This window comes from Hippopotamus amphibius, chromosome X (genome assembly GCF_030028045.1).
Source record: "Hippopotamus amphibius kiboko isolate mHipAmp2 chromosome X, mHipAmp2.hap2, whole genome shotgun sequence".
Taxonomy (NCBI): Eukaryota; Metazoa; Chordata; class Mammalia; order Artiodactyla; family Hippopotamidae; genus Hippopotamus; species Hippopotamus amphibius.
In genome coordinates, this window is record NC_080203.1 from 105422246 (window position 1) to 105441569 (window position 19324).

Here is a 19324-nt window from a genome sequence, read left to right on the forward strand (position 1 = left end):
GCTAACAGACTGCAACAGCACATTAAAAAAATCATACACCACGATCAAGTGGGGTTTATCCCTGGGATGCAAGGATTCTTCAATATACGCAAATCAATCAACGTGATACATCATATCAACAAATTGAAGGATAAAAACCATATGATCATTTCAATAGATGCAGAAAAAGCTTTTGACAAAGTTCAACATCCATTTATGATAAAAGCTCTCCAGAAAATGGGCATAGAAGGAAATTACCTCAACATCATAAAAGCCATATATGACAAACCAAAAGCCAACATTGTTCTCAATGGAGAAAAACTGGAAGAATTCCCTCTAAGAACAGGAACAAGACAAGGGTGTCCACTCTCACCACTGTTATTCAACATAGTTTTGGAAGTGTTAGCCACAGCAATCAGAGAAGAAAAAGAAATTAAAGGAATCCAAATTGGAAAAGAAGAAGTAAAATTATCACTCTTTGCAGATGACATGATACTATATATAGAAAACCCTAAAGACTCTACCAGAAAACTGCTAGCACTCATTGATGAGTTTAGTAAAGTAGCAGGATACAAAATTAATGCACAGAAATCTCCTGCATTCCTATACACTAACAACGGAAGAGCAGAAAGAGAAATTAAGGAAACTCTCCCATTCACCATTGCAACCAAAAGAATCAAATACCTAGGAATAAACCTGCCTAAGGAGGCAAAAGATCTGTATGCAGAAAACTTTAAGACATTGCTGAAAGAAATCAAAGACGACACAAACAGATGGAGGGACATACCATGTTCCTGGATTGGAAGAATCAACATTGTGAAAATGACCGTACTACCCAAAGCAATTTACAGATTTAATGCAATCCCGATCAGATTACCAATGGCATTTTTCACAGAACTAGAGCAAGAAATCTTACGATTTGTATGGAAACGCAGAAGACCCCGAATAGCCAAAGCAATCTTGAGAAGGAAAAATGGAGTAGGTGGAATCAGGCTTCCTGACTTCAAACTATACTACAAGGCCATAGTGATCAAGACAGTATGGTACTGGCACAAAAAGAGAAAGGAAGATCAATGGAATAGAATAGAGAACTCAGAAGTAAGCCCAAACACATATGGGCACCTTATCTTTGACAAAGGAGGCACGAGTATACAATGGAAAAAAGACAGCCTCTTCAATAAGTGGTGCTGGGAAAATTGGACAGCAACATGTAAAAGAATGAAATTAGAACACTTCCTAACACCATACACAAAAATAAACTCCAAATGGATTAAAGACCTACATGTAAGGCCAGACACTATAAAACTCCTAGAGGAAAACATAGGCAGAACACTCTTTGACATACATCAAAGCAACATCCTTTTTGACCCACCTCCTAGAATCATGGAAATAAAATCAAGAATAAATGAATGGGACCTCATGAAACTTAAAAGCTTTTGCACAGCAAAAGAAACCATAAACAAGACTAAAAGGCAACCCTCAGAATGGGAAAAAATAATTGCCTATGAAACAACGGACAAAGGATTAACCTCCAAAATATACAAGCAGCTCAGGCAGCTTCATACCAAAAAAGCAAATAACCCAATCCACAAATGGGCAGAAGACCTAAATAGACATTTCTCCAAAGAAGACATACAGATGGCCAACAAACACATGAAAAGATGCTCAACATCACTCATCATCAGAGAAATGCAAGTCAAAGCCACAATGAGGTATCACCTCACACCAATCAGAATGGCCATCATCACAAAGTCTGGAAACAACAAATGTTGGAGAGGGTGTGGAGAAAAGGGAACTCTCCTGCACTGTTGGTGGGACTGTAAGTTGGTACAGCCACTATGGAAAACAATTTGGAGGTTCCTTAAAAAACTACAAATAGAACTACCCTATGATCCAGTAATCCCACTCCTGGGCATATACCCAAAGAAAACCATAATCCCAAAAGAAACTTGTACCATAATGTTTATTGCAGCACTCTTTACAATAGCCAGGACATGGAAGCAACCTAAATGCCCATCAACAAATGAATGGATACAGAAGATGTGGCATATATATACAATGGAATATTACTCAGCTATAAAAAGGGATGAGATGGAGCTATATGTAATGAGGTGGATAGAACTACAATCTGTCATACAGAGTGAAGTAAGTCAGAAAGAGAAGGACAAATATTGTATGCTAACTCACATATACGGAATCTAAAAATGGTACTGATGAACTCAGTGACAAGAACAAGGAAGCAGATACAGAGAATGGACTGGAGAACTCGAGGTATGGGAGGGGGCGGGGGGTGAAGGGGAAACTGAGACGAAGCGAGAGAGTAGCACAGACATATATATACTACCAACTGTAAAATAGTCAGTGGGAAGTTGTTGTATAACAAAGGGAGTCCAACTCGAGGATGGAAGATGCCTTAGAGGACTGGGGCAGGGAGGGTGGGGGGGATTCGAGGGGGGGGGGCGTCAAGGAAGGGAGGGAATATGGGGATATGTGTATAAAAACAGTTGATTGAACCTGGTGTACCCCCAAAAAAATAAAATAAAATAAAATAAAAAAATATAATATTGTACCTCAACTCTATTTCAATAATTTTTTTAAAAAAGAATTAACAAAATTATAATTCTACAAGGATGAGTCAAAAATTATCCGCACTTTGGCTGTAGAATTTACAGAAGTTTTAATATAACTGGAGTACAGATAATTTTTGACTCACTCTCGTACATTTGAAAAACAGTTATTCTTTTTTTTCACTATAACTATTATTTTTAATCTACTCGGAGCTTGAACTAAATCAGGCACTTGAAATGAGAGAAAATGACTGCCTGACTGTTCAAATACTGTATTTTCTCATCAAATGATAGTGAGAAAAATACCTCCCTTTACGTAGATTAAGAATAAATGATTATAGTAGGTCCTTCCAGGGACAGCCATTAAAAAAGCCAAATTCTGAATCCCTGAGATATTTTCAAATGCTCTCCATTATCTTATGTGATACTATAGGTAAAAATGCATTAAAATAAGAAAAAAATATTCAGATTTAAAAATTAATGCAAAGAGGAAGACTAGTTTTCATGATGTAAAATGTCAAGTCCTGGTTTGTGTTGTTATAAACTGTTCCCCCTTCCCCCAAGCCATTTAAATATTGTGTATCTTGGGCCCCAGTTATGTTTGCTCAATCATCCACCATCACCATCACGGATTTCCCCAGCATCTATGGATATCTGGTGACTAATACTGCAAGATATACTTCTTAGGTATACTTGTGATTCAGGTTTCTGTATGTGGAAAGTGTTCATTTTAGAGAGTGGAAAGAATGAGGCCAATTCAGAAAGAAAATTAAATTATGGACAAAAACTGAAGAGGGATCCTGAGCTTTTTAAGAACTTATATTCTAGTCGTTTCTGAGTGCTTATATGCCTTAGCGGCTCTGACATAGCCAGAGAAACAAAGAAACAAGGGAAGACTATTCTTTTAGGATGTATCTTGGGAGAGATGTAATTTTACATAAAATTATAAAAATGTTTGGAGGTTTTAGTGAAAAAATGTTAGCAGAACTGAAATTAACCTAAGTTATTTCTTTTCTTTTCCATTTTATTTACTTATTTATTATTTTTTGGGGGGGGTACACCAAGTTCAATCATGTTTTTATACACATATCCCCGTATTCCCTCCCTCCCTCGACTCCCCCCCCCACCCTCCCCGTCCCAGTCCTCTAAGGCATCATCCATCCTCGAGTTGAACTCTCTTTGTTATACAGAAACTGAAATTAACCTATTTCTTTTGAAAAAAAATTATCCAGTACAGAAATGCATGAGTTTTCTCTCATGTTCGATTTCTATATATATTAGATTGAGTATTATTGACTACCTGCGCTTGCAAAAATGTTTCTGTAGTCAATGTCTTTCCTAATCAGATTCATTTGTCAGTGCTAAACATGAAAATATATTATGTGCATGTGAATGTCTGTGTGTATATATGTATGTATTATATTTACATGTGTATATATGCATTGTGTAGATTAGATAGATAATTATGCAGAAATTACTATTTTAAACTAATGACAAGCTCTTCCAAGGAGCTAAGGTTTCTATAGGAGTAAGTAAAAAATGGTTTTTAGAACTGGAAATTGTTTCAAAGCAGGTACCTATAATACCTGCAGGCCTTGAGTTATAACTCAGGAAAAAGAGAACTATGTTTACATTTGAGAGAAGTGCATTATAGGAAGTTTTTCCATACATAAACTTCCTTGACAGTGTATGAAGGCTGGCCTAGTTACAATTACATCTAGTTACAGATATACACAACAAATGCTACAAGTTTAGTGCTGTAAAAGAACCATTTTATTATGCCCATAGATTCTGTGGGTCAGAACTTTGGAAAAGGCACAATAGGGAATACTTGTTTCTTTTCCATAGTGTCTGGGAAACTTAAAGGCTGAGGATGAATTGATGGCAGGGGCTGTTATTAGGTGAAGCTCATTCATCTGGGATGGCAGGACTTGAAGACTAAGGCTGCCAACAGAAAAAAACATCGATACGTGGTCTCCCTCATGACTTGGCGTTCTTACAGCATGACAGTTCCAACATAATTTGACTTCTTACATGGTGGATAAAAGATCCAAGAGCTTCTGTTCTAGTGAAAAAAGGCAGAAGGAACTTTGTTTTCTATGACTGAGCCTTAAAAATCAAGCAGCATCACTTCCATCCCATTCTATTTGTTACAAACAAGTCACAAACCCATCCAGATTAAATAGGAGTGGTAATGTTCTAGAATGGCATGAGGGATGTGGGAAATTGTTGCAGCCATCTTTTGCAAATCCAATATGCCACAGAAGCTAAGGTTCAAAGAGTCTGAATGACTTGCTGAAGCTGAACAATAATTGGTGAAACCAATTCTTGGTGTTTGACTAGAAGACAGCATTTGTGATCTACAAACCATTGTTCAAAGTCTGCAGCAAAAGAAGTGAGATGAAATTGTATCACAGCTACAAAATGGAGGTGTGGGCCTCAGTATAGTAATAATATTTTAAACGTTCAAAATTCAAAACTTTATCTCTGATATCTATTTTTCTCTTGAGGACCCTACTTTTTCTTCTCTGTACATTAAAGTCCTATATCCTGGTTGTTCTGAGCTATATTCAATATTCAGGAAATATCTTAATCTAATGCAACTGTTAGAGCAGATTTCCCATTGCCAAACTCATAAAATGAGACTTGTGTTGTACAATTTAATGATATCTGGGGGGACTACTTCACAGCAGACATACATTTTCCCTGAGGGTTTTCATCAGTGCTGAGTCCATTTTTGTCTGATGTGCTGCTTATTTCTTAGCATATGCTGGATCTTGGAGTTTTTCCCCCGTAGCAACTGAGTGTCATCAATGAGGACATACATCTTAAATAAAGAGCTCTTTCCCATGATGGTATTCAAGATCCTAAAGGGGAAAAGATGACCCCTCTCTGGAGGTGCAATTTAACAAGGACCACAAGGATTTTCCAACTTGGCAGCTGAAGTGGAAAGCTCCTAGTTCCCAGAGCAGCAGCTGGCATCACTGGGGGAGCCATGGCATGATGTTTCCCAGGTGAACTCATGATGGGGTTAGCAGTGCCCTGGCATGTGAGGAAAGGAGGGATTGAATGGCAAAAGGCCATATCATGGCTCTTTGACTTATAGAAGCAAATGTGTTTCATGCCTTCCTTGTAAAATGAGAGTCCATTCAATCATATGTCATTAAACCCATATTCAGGTTACTGCAGCCATCATAAACAGAGGACTTACAGTCTTCCTGCCATCAGCGGATGCCTGACAAAGTACCAAAATGAAGAAAAGATTGTTCAGTGTCTCTCTTTATGTTCCTTTATATGACTTCTTACTATCGTCCTTTTAACTCACACTTAGGATTACCAACCCCATCTGTTTGCCCAGGACATGCCTGTTCTTATCAGACAGCCAATATTTTTCTCAGCCTCAATAAACACAGAAGAGCTACTGCTATTTGACCTAGACTGATGTGTAATTGCTTCCAGAAGGTAAAAACTAATAGGCATACCAAGAGCTTAACCTTTTACAAAATTCAGATGCATTGAAACCTAATGGATAAATCACATATTTGGGGATAAGTCTGCACTTTGGTAACTTCTTCAGTCTTGCTGAATTGTAGTTCCTCCTCTTAAATATCAGTTTTAAATGTAATACATAGAATTGCTATAAACTTTAACTTAGGAAAATATTTCAAAAGAATATTACACCGTGTCAAAATGTCTGTATGTACTATTTACTCAGTAAGTTCATTAAAATTGATGATTCCATGTTCCCACTCTCAATATGTCTGGGACAGGGCCCAGGAATCTTCATTTAACAAGCTCCCTGGGCAACCCTCATCTTAGAATAATACTGTAAGTAGGATGTGTCACTCAAAAGAGAGAGAAATAAAGAACAACAGTAATATCTTTTAAAAACATAGAAAAAAACCAAACACAAGAAGGTATCTTTTTAGGAGCTTTAAAAAGTAATGCAAGAGTCACACAGCTGTGAAAGAGCATGACTGCCACCAGACACACTCACATGCCTTTGCTTTATAATCAAAAGAGATGCTTCACAAGAGAGCAAAATTTATAAACTGCTTTTCTGTAAGTTGACCTTGGACTCAAGTAAAAGTAGCTTCTTTATGGGCATTAAGGGTTTCACTACACTTGGTGTTCCATCAGGTTTTGGTTTCTTTGATGACAGAATTTTGTGAATCCCCATCCCTGATGCCAGCTATTGATGAAAGATCAGACTCTCTTCAGGTAGTGACATCATTGCCCTTGACGTGTCCCCTCTCTTCCACACTCACACACACACATGCTCAGCTGTCAGCCAGCACTAGGGCTTGCGTCTATAGTTACCATGCCCTCCCTGGACAGTTCAAAATGCCCAGCTATCTCCTCTCTCCCAATGAGTTCAGCAAACTTATGTTGAACACAGGTCATGGTCTTTTATTTCTGGTTTCTAATGGTGAGAGGAGAATTTTTTTAATGAATTTACTTATTTATTTATTTATTGGCTGCATTGGGTCTTCATTGCTGCACACGGGTTTTCTCTAGTTGCAGCGAGTGGGGGCTACTCTTTGTTGCGGTGCACAGGCTTCTCACTGCAGTGGCTTCTCTTGTTGCAGAGCACAGGCTCTTGGCGCAGAGGCTTCAGTGGTTGTGGCACATGGGCTCAGTAGTTGTGGCTCGTGGGCTGTAGAGCACAAGCTCAGTAGTTGTAGCGCAGAGGCTTAGTTGCTCTGCAGCATGTGGGATCTTCCCGGATCGAGTCTTGAACCCATGTCATCTGCATTGGCAGGTGGATTCTTAACCACTGGGCCACCAGGGAAGTCCTGGTGAGAGGAGATTTGACTCAGGGGAGGAAAAGGAAGAGAAACATTAAATGGGAGATCCACTCAATACTTGATGATTCATGAATATTCACTAAATGCAAAGTGGAGTTAAGTATCTAACACAGACGCCTCTCCTGCTACATAGTGTGCTCTTTATCTGTATTTTGTACATTTTTACTATGACATTATGAGGATGCTATGTTCATACTGGTTTTACAGATGAAGAATCTGAGGCTTAGAATGCTAATTACCAAATGGACACGAGGAAACATTTCTGAGGTCATTGATTTGTTCATTATCTGGACTGTGATAATGGCTTTATGGACATACACATGTGCCCAAACTTATCAAACTGTAAGTTTTAACACATGCAGTTTATTTTATGTCAGTTACACCTCATTAAAGCTGGGAAAAAAATAAACAAAATGCTACATAATGTGTCCAGGACAGTACAAACAGAACAGTACTTCTACCATCTCACCTCTGAAACCTAGGTTCTTACTCAGCAAGCCTTGCAGCAGAACACTGGGGAAAGATGTCATGGCCTAGCTGGGAGGAAAGGAGATGGAGTGAAGAGGAAGATGCACTTGCATTTTGGTTTTCCTTAGAATATTAGCACCTCCTCCTGACATGCAAACCAACTTCAGGAGAAAATGAAGCCCAAACTGTGGTATATGGATTGTAAGTTGCCCAGGTGGATCTGCTGTGTCCTTTGTTTCTGAGGTAGAGATGCTGGCAGCTTTGGTCCATTCACTCCCAATAAGATTTCTTCTCAAAGAGAAAATTCTATGCTATACCACAGATCACAGCTCTAGTATGGAGGCAGCTGTGAGTCCAAGGATATTGGGATGCCTGTCAACCTTGGAAGAAGGAGAAATAGTGCAAACTCAAAACCGCTAAGTGGTGACGTCTGTTGGGGCTCAGGTTGTGGACGTCCTGTCACAGTTGTAACCCCCAGCACATGTGGCATGTGGTAGATGCTCAATAATTAATTTGAAATAAATGATCCAATGAATCTCCAACTCTACAAAATTAAATCCAAGTGGCTCTTTTGCCATTGGATTTACATGGAAAAGTTACAACACTATAGATATGGTACGATGTTTATTTTGAGAAAGGTAGAGATGAATATCTAAAAGTGTGAATATGATCTAAAGATTTCTATTACCTATGCTTCCCCTCTGAGCTAAAATCATATCATTTACATCTTAATCAACTTTTCTCTACAACTGCACTTTGCAGTAAACCTCTGGCTTTTATTAGGGACAGACATCTGCATTAGCAGACAAAAAAAATATCATATTAGCTTTTAGCTTGTTCTGCTTGTTTTCTCACACAATTCAACTCATCATGACTTCTCTAAAGAAATAACACTTCTGGACTTCCCTGGTGGTACAGTGGTTAAGAATCCACCTGTCAATGCAGGGGACACGGATTCGAGCCCTGGCCCAGGAAGATCCCACGTGCTGCAGAGCAACTAAGCCCGTATACCACAACTATTGAGCCTGCACTCTAAAGCCCGTGAGCCACAGCTATTGAGCCCACATGCCACAACTACTGAAGCCCACGCACCTAGAGCCCATGCTCCACAACAAGAGAAGCCACCGCAGTGAGAAGCCCGTGCACCACAATGAAGAGTAGCCCCTGCTTGCCACAACTAGAGAAAGCCCACGCAGCAATGAAGATCCAATGCAGCCAATAAATAAATTTATAGAAAAAGAAATAACACTTCCATTTTTGTAAATATTCATAAATAGTTATATTTACATATTTATTGATGGATAATGGATATTGATGGAATTTTAGACAGTCTAGCTACATGACAGGACATGAATCAAGTAAATCACAAGGTGTATGTGCCAATGTAATTTCAAAAAATGTAAGAAAATTTTTCTACTATCCCACTTTAAAACTGTTAGTTTAAATTAAAAGAGGGATCATTTTATTCCTTAATGATGGAGACTTACAGAAATTGAAATGCTACTGAACACTTGTCAATTGGCCCAAATTTTTTCCTTGTCACTTCCGCAGGTCACACCATGTTTGTGTGATAGGTAATATGAATTCACTGCGTTGGGAGGTCTGACGCTATTAACTTTCAAAATCTCTCTTAGCAGACAAGTTCAATCAGCATAAAGAGCACAATGAGGCATGGAACTGTTATGGTGTATCAAGGAGCAAAGTAATTTATTCCTTGAAACATCTGAAAATGAACAAATGCATGTCTGAGGCATGAGAACATGTATTCTACATTGTGGGCTAAGATCCATTTAGCCTGACGGATAAAGTTTCAAAATCATATTAGGAAGTATGCCTGTTTAGATGGCTTGGGTGTAAAGCTTGTGATATTAGGAGGGAATAGAGGATACTCGGCAGAAGGTAGCCAAAATGGAACAGAAATCAGGGATTTTGTAGTAGACAACACAGTACGATGAAATTATCGAGACCCTTTCCTCTCCTGTCCATGCTGGGGAGATTGTGCCATTCCATAAGTTTTCCTGTTTAAAAAAAATGTAATTGTGGTGGTATTTGAACTTTTGATCAAAAAAAATCTAATTGGATTGTAAAAATCCATCAAATTGGCTCTATAATTCCTTTGAAGAAAGAGTTAAACTCTTTTCTTTGTGTATTGTCTGTTGAGTAATAACAATATTAGGCTTCTTTATTTTCTTCCTTTGCCATTTTCCTGCAGTGAGATTCTTTCCAATTTAATCCTCTCTCATCTGTAATTAGTAGTGGATAACAACAGCTTGATATGCTCTCTCTCTTTTGCATACACAAAACGATGTGATTAGCAATATGCATTTCGTCATCCATTTAGGAAAATGTGGAAGAATTTCGTTTACTGTCCTGCCTGGCTGTCCTATACCAATCCTCCTACTACTCACCAAAGGGGGAAAATTAAGGCAAAGCTAGTTCACTTGATACTGAAGGGACCAGAAGGTGTGCTGTGGAATGCAGTTTTAGCCTTAAGTTGACCATATTTGTATGGACAAAGTCCATCAAAATGAGAAGGAAGGAGGGGAGGGAAAGGCGACGAGGAGAACCCATTTCTCAAGTGCTGAAAGTGGAGGCCGGTGCTCTGAGTGTGTTTATCAAGGCGCCCCGGGTGTTGGAGTCACCAAGAGGGCGATGGAGGCCGTGCAGTGGGAAGCGAATTTGCACTGCAGGTGATGCTGATTAGAGAATAAGCTAGAAAAGAGGTAATTACAGCTGAGGGTGACAAGTTGACAAGCACAACTGAGAAGGTGCAAATGCAGAGACAGCAGCCAACAGAGCATCTCCACAGGCTGTGGCCAGAGGCTCAGGGGCTCCTCCCAGCCCGAGCCTTTCCGGGCACGTCTTGAAGCCTCATCTTAGATCCAGACAAGTTGCCAGGGTTCCATCTTTCCCTCTGGAATTACTGCCACTGCGTTAAACACAGTCACACTTGATAAAAGCCAAGATGAAGCTGGCACTGCAGCCTCTCGCTGGACAGCTGACTTTATCTCTCACACACCCATTCCAGTTGGCAGGACCAACAAGCCACCCAGTTAAAGAAACCTGCCTGCGAAATTCATGAGGGAGCCTCGCGGGCTCTGCCCCTTCCCCTCTCAACATCTGAGCAAATCATGCCTGTCTAGGCTGGCGAGCGCCACACACAACTGCTCCAGAGGCTGCGTCTGCCGGGTGTGAAGGGATAATGAAGAAACCTCCAGTTAGGGTGAAATGAGCCCTGCTCACGGCATCAGACTAAGTGAAAGGAGGACTCTGTATCCTTCCTCAGGGAGAATTTTCACAATTACATCACATCACCTTCTGCTCCAGCGTCCTTATTTCACCCAGTGTCCCCAAGATGAGCGTTCCTCTGCAAACCTGAGTCTTCTGTTGTGCTGCCACCCGGTGATTTTCACAACATTTGAATATTAGCACTTTTCATAATGTGTTTGGTTAGCACACAGCTTAGGAATTCGTAGCATCGTTAACATTTAAAAGTCTAAACATGGGTCTTTTAAAGATTCCAAATCTTTTTATTTGGCTTTTGCTTCCTAGGGTGTGGGAAGACATTCTGGAACCTTTTTGAAACCTTGAAAATGTTGAAGTATGTGGGCCGAGCGATGGGATTCAGAATGTCCTGCTTGAGCAGCGGAGGAGCTGAGGGTGCGGGGCGTGGAGACTAATATCACCCTGTTTGGTCCTGAGGGATGGCTGGTTAACCAAAGACGGGTAAGATTCCTCAGAGGAGGAACAACCTAAGACAGGCACAGCCGCAGAGGGGCCAACAGGGGTGGTGCATAGAGCCTTCCTTATATCACCGTGTTTGGCCCTGGAGGATGACTGGTTAGCCAGAGACGGGTAAGATTCCTCAAGGGAGGAACAACCTAAGACAGGCACAGTCGCAGAGGGGCCAACACGGGTGGGACACAGACCCCTAATATCTGAGAGAGGTCTCCTGCCCCCAGGGCTGTTTTGCTCTCCACCCCCAGCTCAAATCCACACCTGCTCAACTCGGACCCAGGAAGTAAACAAAGATAATTGCCTCAGTCATGTGAGGCCTTTGATTGTTTATGAGTGTAACCTGAGAATGTTAGCCCACGAACTCAATAAAAGCAACCTGGGATGAGTCAGCAGGGCTCTTGATCCGAGAGGTCTTGAGCCCCCCGTCCCACTTTTCTCTTCAGTCTGTGTCTGTGTCTTCTTGAAGCTTGCGGCACCCGTCACTCACCTCGAGTCGCCGAGCTGGTCTCGGCACTAGGGAAAAAAATTGTTAAAATTAAGAGTCACACCAAGTACGAAAATACTGTAAGATATATGTGAACTATAATATATGCATATGTATCTTATAAGCTACACAAGATGCATGCAGGTAAGGTGTATATTATAAAATATGTAAATATGTTATATTAAGTATGTATACATGATAGAGTAAATACATATATAGCAGATATATGTGATAGATTTAGTATATGTGTAACATGAAAATATTAAAGATATATGTAAGATATATGCATATATTATATATGTGATACCTTCAGTGTGTATACACACACACACACACACACACGCATATATAAAACATGTATATGAAAGCCCCACTATGTGAAAAGCCCTTGTTGGGTGTCCTAGATAAAATTATAATGCATGATAAAATTTTCCTTTTTCTTAGAGGAGTTTAAGATTTTATCTGGGCATAGACATAAATATTTAAATTGAGAATTATGTGACAAGGCAGTGTGAATAGTAACAGTAATTATTGATTAGAATAGTACACATTTTTCTTTATAAATCACCTTTGCTTATTCATATATACATTGAAATAGTGCCAACAGACTACCCTCTTATTTTATTTATCTTTTTAAAATTTTGGCTACACCACACAACTTGCAGGATCTCAGTTCCCTGATCAGGGATCAAACCCAGGCCACAGCAGTGACAGCACTAAATCCTAACCACTAGTCCATCAGGTAACTCCTGACTACACTTGAAACAGAGCAGGACTCTATGGGCCTTGCCCCCATGTTCTCAGCCTACCTTTTGTGTGTGGAAAAACTTTAGCCAAAGAATAAGTTTAATCAGCGAAGTGAGAAAATGCAGAAGCAAAACAAAGCAGTCAAACAGGACAAAATAATAGTTTAGTCACTAAGCAAAGTCAATGACCTTTAGTTCCTTCTCAAGGGCTACAGATGATATTCTGCGCCAAATCCTATGAGCTGTCTTGTAGATACTCAAACCCCCACCAGGTGGAAGACGTTAACTACATGATAACCAGACTGTAGCCATGACATAAGCTGCTGCAATTCCAAGAATTGGCCTCAAGAATATGGGAACAAACTGATCCTGCAACTAAAGATTAACTGTACTTAAAACAATCAAGATGACGTTGGTCAGCCCACAACATGACCAATTTCAAGATGACTGTCAGAACTGACTGTGCTGTTTCTGCATGTAGCCCCCTCCCTCAGCCTATAAAAGCTCTTGCCCACTGATTGTCAGTGGGCGGGGGGGAGTCAGCCTTTGGACAGGAGTCCCCGCCACCCCTCCACTGTTGCTGGCATCCAAAACAAAGCAAACTTTCTTTTCCACCAACCTTACTTCTTTATTGGCTTTTGCGTGGCGAGCAGCTGGACCCCCTTTTGGTAACACCCTCTTCTTAAGGTGAATATTTTGCGAGTTATTTTTCATTTTATTTAACAAGAACAAAAAGCAAATCCAAATAAAGTCATCTTTTGTCCCTTGCAAATTGGTGTAAAACCTCTTCAGCGAGCCCATCATTCAAGTAAGCACGGGCTATCTGCTCCTTTACGGTGGTCCTAACTACTATCACAGGTTCCAATCTTTATTTTTAAATGTCAGAAGGACCCTAAAAAGAGAGGGTCTTGCATCCTTGTGGGATGATTTCGTGTGCAGATTCCCATAAACTCCTACAAGAAGGTAGCAAGAATAAGGAAAGAGAGGAGAAACTTTCCTCAATGTAGTCATCCTAGGAAGAGCCAACAAGCAAAATGGGGCCCTGGGCTTAGAAGGAAGGGGCCGTCGGTGAGGGACCAAGTCATCAAGAGTGTTCTTATTACTCAGGCGGCTCTGAGATGGTGCATCCAGCCCAGCAGTCAGCTGAGGGGTGACTCACACGTTATTCAGGACCCTGATTTGTGGTGCACTGACGCCAGGAAGCATACCTGGAGCCGCAAGAGAGATTCCTACAATCCTCGAGTGCCTCATCCTCACAAGTGGCAGGTAAGGCTTCCCAAAGGAAAAGAAGAGACTCTTACAGAAGGGATCCAAGAAGTGAAAATGAGAGGGAATGGTACTTCTAAATATATATATAGTGCAAAACATGCTTAGGAAACCTTTTTTTTTTTATAAATGAAAAGTTATTGTAAGAGCCATCAAACTTCTAAAACCAGGGACTACATGATTTTTTCCAGAAGAAAACCTACTTTTTACCTAAGGGGGAAAAAATGACCAATAAGCCAAGAAGAGCTACAATGTCTGTGCATAACCTGGAAGGCCATCCAGGGACATAAAGGCGGAATTGACTCTGTATTGAGTCAGTTCCCTATGAGAAAGGCCAAGGACCAGCAGGTGGGATGCAAGGGTGGCTGTGGTCATGTCTCCTGGAGCAACCCAATCTGCTTTAAAGAGTGAGCAAGTAGTCAAAAGTAACCATTAAAAGGATATATTGTAGAGGGAGTTTAAGTTACAGAAAAAAGAACAAGTCCTATTCTTGTGTTATTTCAGGTAATCCATTTATATTTGATATTTAATAAAGATTAGCAGGGAATATTGATCAATTAACCCCCCCCAAATCATACTACCATGAATTTTAAACATTATATATATTTTGCCAGCTTGTAAAAGATATGAAATATTTAATTTTTATTGTGGTCAAATATACACAACATAAAATTGATCCTTTTAATAACCATTTTTTAGTGTATAGTTCATTAACATTGTTGGAGGAGGTCACTGAGAGGATGTGACTTCCAGTTGACCCACAAGCTAGATCCAAGCAATTGGAGGCTCCTCACCCTCTCCCTCCTCCTTGGAATGTACATTTCACCCACCATTCCCACACTAGAAGCTCTTTCAAGGATGCAGCCTTGACATAGTAATGTGTTGTTGAGACATCTGTTCTACGTGTGTGACTAAATCCCGTTAAGGCCTCTATATAAACTTTAAGATTCTGGTGGGTGGGTGTGGCGATCTGCTTATCTTGTGGCTGCCTAAGAAAAGCCTCATGTGTAAGTTCCCTTGCTTATTAACCTACACCCACCAATAAGAAGTGATTTGCCTTTTTCTCTGGTGTCTCCTTGCCTTCCATGTTACGGGGGCCAGGTTGCAAACCAACAAGCATTAAGCATGTTCACATTGTTGTGTAACCATAACGTCCATTATCTCCAGAGCTTTTTCATCTTCTCAAACTGGAACTCTGTACCCATTAAACAGTGACTCCCATTTCTCCCTTCTGCCAGCCCCTGGCAACTACCACTCTGATTTCTACTTCTATGAATTTGACTACTCCAGGTACCTCATATTAGGAGAATCATACAATTTTTGTCCTTTTGTGTCTGCCTTATTTCGTTTAGCATAATGTACTATAGACTCATCTATGTTGTAGCACATATAAGAATTTCCTTCCTTTTTAAAGATGAATAATATTCCACTGTGTGTATAACCTGCATTTTGTTTACCTGTTAATCTGTCAATGGATATTTAGGTTATTTCTACTTTTTGGCTAATGTCAGTAATGCTGCTATGAACACTCTTTCACTACTTTAAATTTTAAACACAAATGAAAACTCCAATTGGTCACATGAAATGACAAGATTGATGTCATGTAAGTTCTTTTTCTTTGCTTGATTAATCATTATGGCAACTGTTCAATTTGAATCTACTTTTTTAACATTCATTGTTCAATTTGAATCTACTTTTTTAACATTCATTGTTCAATTTGAATCTACATTTTTAACATTCATTGTTCAATTTGAATCTACTTTTTTAACATTCACACCACTGAGGGCAGTAGGAACTCTAAGAAAACAAGTAACTGAGTACTGTGTTAGGACTTTTTGTGTAATGAGTTTTGCAAATTAAGTTGCAATGTTTATATAAGAATACTTAATAAAAATGCTTATTTCAAGATTCCATCTGTAGTACGAAAACTCAACAATGACCACAGAGTTTCAGACTTATATCACCTAACAGAAGACTTCTCAGGATAGGAGTATTTTATCCCTGATAATATCTATAATTGCCCATCATATATAATAAAAAGTCAACTGACTTTTAGTTACTTTTGTTACTGTTTGTAAAATCTCCACAGATGTTGTATCCTCTTAGTGCTGACACTCAGGGTAGACAGAATTCTCCCACAGCTGGCCCTTGGTAAGTCACCAGGATAGAAATGGCATTCAGTTTTATCAATTATTCAAGGTGGTCCCTGACATGGAAACTATCATACTTCTCCAAATTTTACTCTCAAGATTAAAGATGTTTTGCAAATGGAATGCTTGTATTTTGGAAAGCTATGCCCCCATATTTGAAAACTGTATAAAACCAAACATTTTAACTGATATTTTTCTTAATCTGATAAGAAATGTATAATTGATTTGACTTAAATATTTTCTAGACTGAAAATCTCTGAGTAGAAAAGGCAGAAGACATAATCCATTCTTTTTCCTTAGATTTTGTTTTTCCTCTTAGACCATTTCCTCCCAAAAGCAGACTCTACTTTTGAGCTGGTTTATAATGAATGTTCTATATCAGACTTGTCCCTACCTTCTCCTCACCCCACTTGAATGGATACAGATTAAAGGAAGGAAATACTATATATCTAGTGTACCCAACCTAACTTAACTTCTCTCCTGCTAAGTGCTTTGTTCTCACATGGAGAATAGTTGTGATTAATTTACTAGTGGTTAACTAGACACTAAACAGTATTTCCTTTTCATTGGTGGATAAGCCTGATCAGGCTAGTAATGTTCCATTAGATGGAATGCCCCTAGAATTTTTGGATCTTGCCCAGGAAGGTGGTTGATATAGGTCACTCTCTCTACTTTACTGGTAACCTCCTCTTTTTATCTTTTAAAAATGTCCACTATTTATTGAGGTTGATGTAATATTGAGCATCACATAGTTGTTGAAAGATAAAATTATTTGTAAATTATGCTTTATTCTGGCACTTTGAAAAAGGACTATATATAGATGTAGACACATTCTAAAATGAGATCCTGTTGGAAATTCAATATACTTTAGCAAAATTAAATATAAATGAGATTACACGGAAGTGAAATTAAAAGTGAGACCGACTACCCACAGAATGACTGATAATTAAAATGTAAGGTGAAGTATGTAAGCAGATGATGAGGTATTGAGTGCAGGAGTAAATGAAGAGGCAAACGAAAGAAATAACTAGGTCAGTGAAATCAATAAATAGATTTTAAGTTTCTCAAACAACTCCTATTTGTTTAATAAGCATATGTTCTTGTTCATTTTCTCTTCAGATGTTGTTTAAGCACAGAACAACATATGAGCTAGCTATTTCTGACATCACTTGATATGTTTTAAAAGCAGTTTGCCAATAGCTTTACTGGAACATGCTTTTCCCAGGAAAACATATGAGGCAAAAACATCAGGGGTCATGTACCTTAATTTTCTAGCATTTCAATCAAGCTGTTTCTTCCTTTAAAAGAAAGAAGACAATTTTTTTTATTTTTATTTTTTGGGGGTACACCAGGTTCAATCATCTGTTTTTATACACATATCCCCGTATTCCCTCCCTTCCTTGACTCCCCCCCCCTCGAGTCCCCCCCACCCTCCCCGTCCCAGTCCTCTAAGGCATCTTCCATCCTCGAGTTGGACTCCCTTTGTTATACAACAACTTCCCACTGACTATTTTACAGTTGGTAGTATATATATGTCTGTGCTACTCTCTCGCTTCGTCTCAGTTTCCCCTTCACCCCCTGCCTCCTCCCATACCTCGAGTTCTCCAGTCCATTCTCTGTATCTGTATCCTTGTTCTTGTCACTGAGTTCATCAGTGCCATTTTTAGATTCCGTATATGTGAGTTAGCATACAATATTTGTCCTTCTCTTTCTGACTTACTTCACTATGTATGACAAAAGAAGACAATTGATATTGATCTTTTACTGTGTTCATGGCACCTCAAATTATCATACAGTCTAAGATTTACATACTTAACCAGAGAGTGTGGTTAAGGGAAGATAAATAGACATTAACAGCACATGTGAACATTCTATTACTTTAAAATAGGAAAGATATAATCATTAAAATTATTTTAGAAAATTCTAGGAAGTTCATAGCAATAGCATCACATTTTAGTTTTGATGATGTGATATATCCCTTAAACTTCTGAATTTTAAACTAAGCACTTATGAAGTATACCACAAACTAACAAATACACTTAACAATGGGCTCCTGTGGAGGAGAAGGTATTCCGATAGTTGATTTGATACATAAATGCTACCAAATGACAGGTGATGAAACAATGAGTAGTGATTTCATCAAATAGTATGTTAACCAGGTAATTAACACTGGATGTTTCAACAAACCACCCAAAATCTCAATGGCTTAATCCACTGAAGGTTTATTTTAAGTTCAATTCACAGACTGATAGTAATATTTAAGTATCAGGACCTTGACAATTTCCATCTTGAAATGCCAGCATCTCCCAGCGCTCCTTGGCATATTCTGCTGCATCCAGTGCATCCAGACAGACAACAAACAACAAGAGTTTTCTTATGGCTGAGCATGGTTATACAGCATATCACTTTCGCCTGCATTACATTGTTCAGAACCTGATTTTATGACCCTAGTCTAAGTGCAAAGGAGGCTGGGAAATGTAGTTTCCCAACATGTCCAAGAAAATGAAACGAGTCAGTAAGCATATGCCCAATTTCTACCACAAATAGCGCTGCTAAAGGAAATTTCTGAGAAAGTATGAACAGAGAAGAAAGATTAGTGGAAACATATTTATATAGGTTTTTGCAGTTTACCAAAAAAAATATTTTCTATGTCAATTTAATTGGATATTTCTTTTTTTCCTTTTCACAGCAGTCATGTAAAATAGGCAAGGGATATATTATTGTAGTTGTTTCACAAATTAAGAAACAAAGATTCGTGGGGGAAAAAAGACACTTAAAGTCATATATGTGCAGCGTCATGCACAAAACAAGTCAGATACTTCTCAGACACTCTACATTATTCTCTGCAAAATCACTAGCTCACTCTCTGAAAGCCTAAAAACAACATTGGATGAGGACCCCATGGAGTGTCTCTATTTAGGAGACAATTTTAAAATATTTTCTAACCCTTTTCTCTTTCTGTTCAAAGTAACCAATTTTATGAACTGCATAGCCAGTTTCTATGTTAAGAGCAAAGTAAATCTCTATAGCTTGGTGAATGGTGACTCTGCTCTGAGAAGAGGATTGTCTGTCCCAGATACAGAGCTAGTGCTGTGGTGGGATAGATGGTAGACTCCAA